General features: G+C 48.2%; 1 non-coding gene across 1 annotated transcript; it reads left to right on the plus strand.

Annotated features, from left to right (window-relative positions):
- Window positions 1–3,252: 3,252 nt before the first annotated feature.
- Window positions 3,253–3,325, plus strand: TRNAT-UGU (transfer RNA threonine (anticodon UGU)). The gene has a single exon. It is a non-coding gene; the product is annotated as a tRNA-Thr (tRNA).
- The last annotated feature ends 3,517 nt before the right edge of the window (window positions 3,326–6,842 follow it).

Below are 6,842 nucleotides of genomic sequence, written 5' to 3' on the forward strand. Positions count from 1 at the left end.
CGAGCGGAGATCACTCGGCTAAGGACTAGATCAGCGGCAGGGCCGGACAGAGTGACCAACAAAATGCTCCGTAATTTACATGATAAGTGCATCGCTAACCTAGCAACGTACATGCAGGAGTGTTGGGAAAAATGGAGGATACCGCAGGAGTGGAAACTCGCAAATGTATTTTCATTCCTAAACCGAGTAAAAAACTCCGTTTCGAGAATCTAAGGCCGATATCGTTAACGTCTTGCGTAGGTAAGCTCATGGAGCATGTCGTTCAGACGCGGCTCAATAGGTACATGGGAGACAATGGTATGTATCCGCGGACACCATGATTAGTTTTCGGCCCCGACTATCAGCGTGTGACTTGATGCTACAGCTGAAGGACCAAATAATAGACAAGCCAACGCGAGACACAAAAGTTATCGTGGGGTTAGATGTGGCAAAAGCATTTGACAACGTGAGGCACGTATCCATCTTGGAGAATTTGAGCTCCCTGAACGTCGGAAAGGGAGTTTATGATTACGTCAAAGACTTCCTTTCGAACAGGACAGGCACTTTAAAAATCGGGGAAAAATCCATCGAGGACATTAAATTAGGCAACAGGGGGACACCTCAGGGCTCGGTGTTATCACCCATCCTTTTCAACATTGTATTGTTGAAACTGCCTGAACAGTTAAAGGATATTGAGAATTTAAATCACACCAAATACGCGGATGACATAACATTATGAATGAACAAGGCCAGTGACAGCCAAATTGAAGGTTCAGCAAATCGCCATTGATAAAATTGTGGAGTACCTGGAGCCCAAACGACTTAAATGCTCTGCCGAAAAGTCGGAAGCACTCTTCCTCATGCCCGCCGGAAAACTGCGGCTCCACAACAGGCCTGAAGTGGACATCCACTTGTATGTTAACGGCAAACTAAAATTCTAGCCTACTAAAATTCTAGCCTATAATGCCTGTGTTCGTTCTAAGCTTGAGTATGCTTCTATTATCTGGGATCCGCATACCAAGAAAGATATTATGAATCTGGAACGTATTAACAGAAAGGCTGTAAGGTTTATTTTTGGCAAATATCGTAGGTTTGATTCCCCGACCACCTTAATGCAATTAAACGACATTTCTACTTTAGAAGCTCGGAGAAAGTTCAGTCGTCTTTCCTTTCTTTAGAATTGTTTGTGTGGTATTGTAAAAATTGATCTCCCTGACTGTGTTAAACCGCTCTCAGTACGACGTACTCGTCATGGTCATGAACATGCTCTAACCCCAATTTTTGCCCGATCAAATGCTTTTAAATATAGTTTTTTTCCTAGAACTGTCGATGACTGGAATTGTTTGCCGTGTGACATCTTTCATTCTAATAAGTTTCTTGGTGACCTTGAGCGTCACCTTCTTTCTTAACCTTTTGTTTCTTTTGCATTGTTGTCTGTTGTTTTCTACAATTAAGTTTTGATGTATCCACTCCTGCTTGGGCCAGCACATTGGCCTGCAGTATTGTGAAATAAATAACATAAATAAAGAGATCCCCGCGGTCGACAGTATCCATGTCCTTGGACTAAGGATTCAGGCAAACCGTAAGAATTCTGAAACTCTTGCTAGGTTGGAAGCCAGTTCTAATCAGACATGTCTTCTGATCAGACGAATAGCAAACAGGCATGCTGGGATGAAGGAGGCGAACCTCTTAGATTAGTGCAGACTTTCATAATAAGTAGGATAGTGTACGTGGCACCTTATTTAAAAATAAACCAAGCGGAGCGGGGCAAACTCGACACCATTATCAGGAAAAGTGTGAAAGTCGCGCTCGGACTTCCCCCAAACACGTCAACCGACAGACTTATGAAGTTGGGGGTATCTAACACACTCTATGAGCTAATTGAGGCTACTGTGACTGCACAATATCAAAGACTACTCGGATTTAAAACGGGGAGAGCAATATGAAAGAGATTGGGCTATGAGCCCACGCGTGAGCAAGCGCGTTCAAAAGACATACCGATACAGATCAGGGACAGGATAAAGATACCTCCGCTACCCAGAAATATGAACCCTACCTTTCACGAAGGCAGGCGTAAAGCCAGGCCAGAGGCATTACAATCCAGGTACACCAGTCGACAGGACGTGGCATATACAGACGCTGCGGAATATGAAAGCAAAGTGGCCCACACAGCAGTGGCGGTCAGGGAAGATGGTGGCCTGAGTGCGGCCTGCACAGTCCTTGTCGAGACTGTAGAGGCCGAGGAAGTGGCCATAGCTTTGGCCATGAGCCGAAAGAGGGTCAGGGTGGTCATCAGCGACTCCAAAAACGCTGTGAGAAATTATGAATCGGGAAGGATGATGGAGACTGCCGTCCGTATATTAAACATGGTAGGAGTACCCAAAGAGCAGGTTCTGCTTGTCTGAACTCCAGCTCACCAAGGACTTAGAGGGAACGAGGAGGCTCATTCCATCGCCCGAGGCCTCACCTACCGGTCGACCCATGGAACCTTCCAAGTTACCGAACAAAAAAACGAGTATATGCGCACATACCATGAAATCGTCGCACACTACAGGCTAAATCGGCAAGTATACCCGAGTAAGCATAACTCACTAAGTAAAGCAAGTATAACTCACTAAGTAAGAAAAACGAGGCTTTGTGGCGAAAGTTACAGACCGGGGTTTTTACACACCCTGCACTTTCCAGCAAGTGGCACCCCGCAGTTTTCCAGTCCCAGTGTAAATTTTGTGATGAGGTAGCGAATTTGGTCCACATGGTGTGGACATGTTCAAGCCAAAACGATGGTTCTCACATTGTAGAATCCTGGGAGGTCCTGCTCTGCAGCTCAAATCCCAACGTCCAGCGCGACATCATCAGTCAAGCCCTTGCTGCTGCCGCGTCCCAAGGGATTCTGGTCGACAGCTAGGGGCGACGGGCCATGCCTGAACAATTGACTGACTTTTTAACAAAGTTTTCTCTCTCTCTCTTTTGGCATTTCTGTCTGTTAGATCTCATTATTATTGTGTCAAAACACGGAAAAACGAGTCCTTAGGTATACAGTTCTTTCCCTTATTCATTAACGAGGGTCTCGTACTGGCAGACTTGGTGTCGTTAGGTTGTATACGAGGGACTATTAATCAGCTGCCCGCTCGTAATAAGTTCTTGTGCTACGAGACGCCAGGCATGCGCATAGAAGAGTGTTTCACGCTCGTCGCTTGGCTTATAGATGGCGCTGACTGACACTCCTACTTATAAATTCACATATAAACCCAAAAAAGTGGATGGAGGAATGCCGCTGTGATGCCTCAGTGGTTAGAGCATCGAACGTGTTATTCGAAGGTCGTAGGTTCGATTCCTGCTCACGGCTGGTTGTTTTTTCACCCACTTTTCTTTCTTCTTATTTATATTCCATTAGTTTTAATAAATTCTTGTGTACATTCATTGGCATTACTGTCTGTTATATCTCATTATTATTGTGTCAATACACGAAGAAACAAGCCCTTAGGTATACACCACTTTTTCTTATTCATTAACGAGGGTCTCGTACTGGCAGACTTGATGTCATTAGGTTGTATATGAGGGACTATTATTCAGCTGCCCGCTCGTTAAGTTCACGTGCTGCGTACCGCCAGACATGCGCATAAAAGAGTGTTTCACACTCGTCGCTTGGCTTATAGATGGCGCTGACTGACACTCCTACTTCTATTTTCACATATAAACAAGACGAATTGGATGGAGGGAAGGCCGCTGTGATAGCTCAGTGGTTCGATCGCGTTATTCGAAGGTCGTAGGTTCGATTCCTGCTCACGAATGGTTATTTTTTCACCCACTTTCTTTCTCCTTATTTACATTCCAATGGTTCTAATAACTTCTCCTGTACATTCCTTGGCATTACTGTCTGTTAGATCTCTTTACTATATATATATATATATATATATATATATATATATATATATATATATATATATATATATATATATATATATATATATATATATATATATTGATATGCCCGGGGAGGGGTTGAGGCCGCCACCCAGAGGATCCGGCGAAAGACGACTCTTGTGACGCGTCTCACGAACAAGTAGAAGATGTGTTTAATTTACATATTTGCAAGAGATGTACATTGCAACGAGAGCGTACAGACGCGCCTTTCTATCACAAGGGCCCAGAGCGCACTCGAGACGAGCGGGCCAGCGAAGTCCAGAGAGGGAGCTCCGACCGCACACGCGACGCGCTTTCGATACCCCTCGTCCGTGCACGTGCATCTTCTCAGACGCAGGCTGTGTGTCCCAGCGACGCTGATGTGCGTTTCCTGCGGCGCACACAGACGCCTCCCGCGTTCCTGCAAGACGCGGACAGCGTTTGATCGTTACGCCGATGAGCGTCCCTTGCAAGCCACCTCCTTGCTGTGCCGATCATAACAGCCCGTCCGCCGCCCGAAGAGGTCACGGAAGGGCTGCAGTGGCGCTGCTCCCTGAAGTGGCCGTTGTGCTTCTTCTGGGTGTTTCCCGGATTGTCAACCACTACCCATACACACACTACACAGCACAGCACACCTTTGCATAGCACAGCACAAAGCAGATTGCTCAACAAGCGCATTTCGGCGTCGCCACGATCCACCGCATACCCGCACACCTTGTAATGGCAACCACACTCGACGCGTAGCGCCCACTTGGTCACAGCATGGGACCGTCAACATCCGCAGAGTCCCAGTCGCCGTTGCCGGGTTTCACCATAGTCGGTCGTGTCACACGGCGCTAAATGAAGGTCGCCGTCCTCAGAGGCTGTTTTTTTTTCTAGGCCAGTAGCTGCCCGACTTTATTGGGGGAGGGTGCACACAAACAGAACACTGACAGTGCGAGCACTCAGCCCTCCTAAGATTCGCCAGGTTCAAGTAAGGGCCAACCTCCTTTCATTGTTTATTGCCGAACAGAAGACTACACTGAGGTGGTGACCTAGTGAACTCGAAAAAAAACTAATTTCAGGCAGTCGGCAGACTGATGCGGGCCACTGCTTCCGCATATCAACTTAACTGAAAACGCTTACAATGCTTACAAATACAAGAAGTGAAATCTGTTGCTAAACAAACTAACCGTGGAGATGACACAGGCATACTACTGTAAAATCAAAATTAAACAAACATGCATGCTTCTAATAAAACCCCGCTGTCCGACTCTCCAGCTTACAGCTGCCCCTCACTTAAATCGTACACGTGGCGGTCGAGGTCTTGGCTGATTTCGAGAACGCCCGAGGCAACGACGCGCACGTGCTTCCAGCTGAACGGCACAGTCACGCCTCATTCGCGATTTCGGCGGGCTTCGGTCAGCCCGGCGGAGGGGATTCGAGCAACGCGCGGGAAAGAGTGGCGATGTCCTCTTTGGGCTCACTTCCGTGCGGTGTTTAGCTATTGTGGCCTTTTTCTCAGGACCCCTTCGAAACTCTTGTCCGCGGAAAGCTCTAAACCTCTGCCGCGAATTCGGTCGCAAGGATGCGCGCTGTGGCCTGCCCTTTTTCCGCTGGCGCCTTCCACTTGATTGCATTTGCGAAGAACCCGCTGTTGTTTTACTTGTTGTCCGGTGGCTCGGACTCATGCAGGGCAACTTTGACGCCGATGCGAAATGCCTAAATTTGCCTGCTACGCTCAAGTTTTCCGAGCTTTTTTCAACACACGTAGTGCCTTTTGTCTCGCTCGCAGCACCTCGACGTCTCTTGCGTCTGCGCCGCTTCTTGCGTCTCGTTTCCGAGCCTCCCGATTGCATCTCCAGCTCGTCAACCCTCGCACACTTTGCGTCAGCTGTCTCAGTCGCGCGGTCTAAGTTATTTTCGACCAAGTCATCTTTATTCTCACCCTTTAGACCAGCGGACTGGTTAACACACTGAGGAACAATGCAGTTGCTTTCCTTCGAAAAATCTTTCCCGCATTCCTGAGAGCTGTTTGCAACTACACTTACGGATGGCTGAATTTTCCGTCTCATCACCTCGTTTTTCTGTTCCAGATCACTAGCGCCTTTTGCCTCTGCAATCTTAAGCTGAAGCCGCAAGCACTCAAGCTCCCTTTCTTGGCTTTCCGCTTCTTCTTTGCGCCTGACGGTTTCTCTTTCAAACATAAGGCGCTCTCGCTGCTATACTTCTTGTGCCCTTTTCATTCTCTCTTGAGTTAGCTCCCAGCACTCGGCGAGCTCCTCCGCATCCGCGCCAGAATCCTTAACCGCCTGTATTAAAAGCGGCTTTCTATGTATAGTCACCACCTCAATCCCCAGCTCCTGGCACAACAGCACTAAATCCAGTTTCCTCAATTTGTTCAAGTCCACGGTCACCCCGTGCAGACATCCGTTGCTCAAACTGCCGTGAAGGTACCTCTAATAAACCCAATCCTTCACAAAGCAGCAACTAATCTACCCTTCTGGATAAACATCACCATCTATCCAAAACACCTGGCAGAATCTCTACGGAAAGTGAGCACTCACCAGCTTCGGTACCAGGAAAAAACACGAACCGATCCCGCCACTGCCAACCAGTTGCCCGGGGAGGAGATCGAGGCTGCCACCCAGGATCCGGCGTAGGACGACTCTTGCGACGCGCCTTGCGAACAAGTAGAAGATGCGTTTAATTTACATATTTGAGAGAGAAGTACATTGCAACGAGAGCGTACAGACGCGCCTTTCCATCACAAGGGCCCAGAGTGCACTCGAGACGAGCGGGCCAGCGAAGTCCAGAGAGAGAGCTCCGACCGCACACACGATGCGCTTTTCCGTGCACGTGCATCTTCTCAGACGCAGGCTGTGTGTCCCAGCGACGCTGATGTGCGTTTCCTGCGGCGCACACAGACGCCTCCCGCGTTCCTGCAGGACGCGGACAGCGTTTGACCATTAGCCGATGAG

This window comes from Rhipicephalus microplus, chromosome 5 (genome assembly GCF_043290135.1).
Source record: "Rhipicephalus microplus isolate Deutch F79 chromosome 5, USDA_Rmic, whole genome shotgun sequence".
NCBI lineage: Eukaryota > Metazoa > Arthropoda > Arachnida > Ixodida > Ixodidae > Rhipicephalus > Rhipicephalus microplus.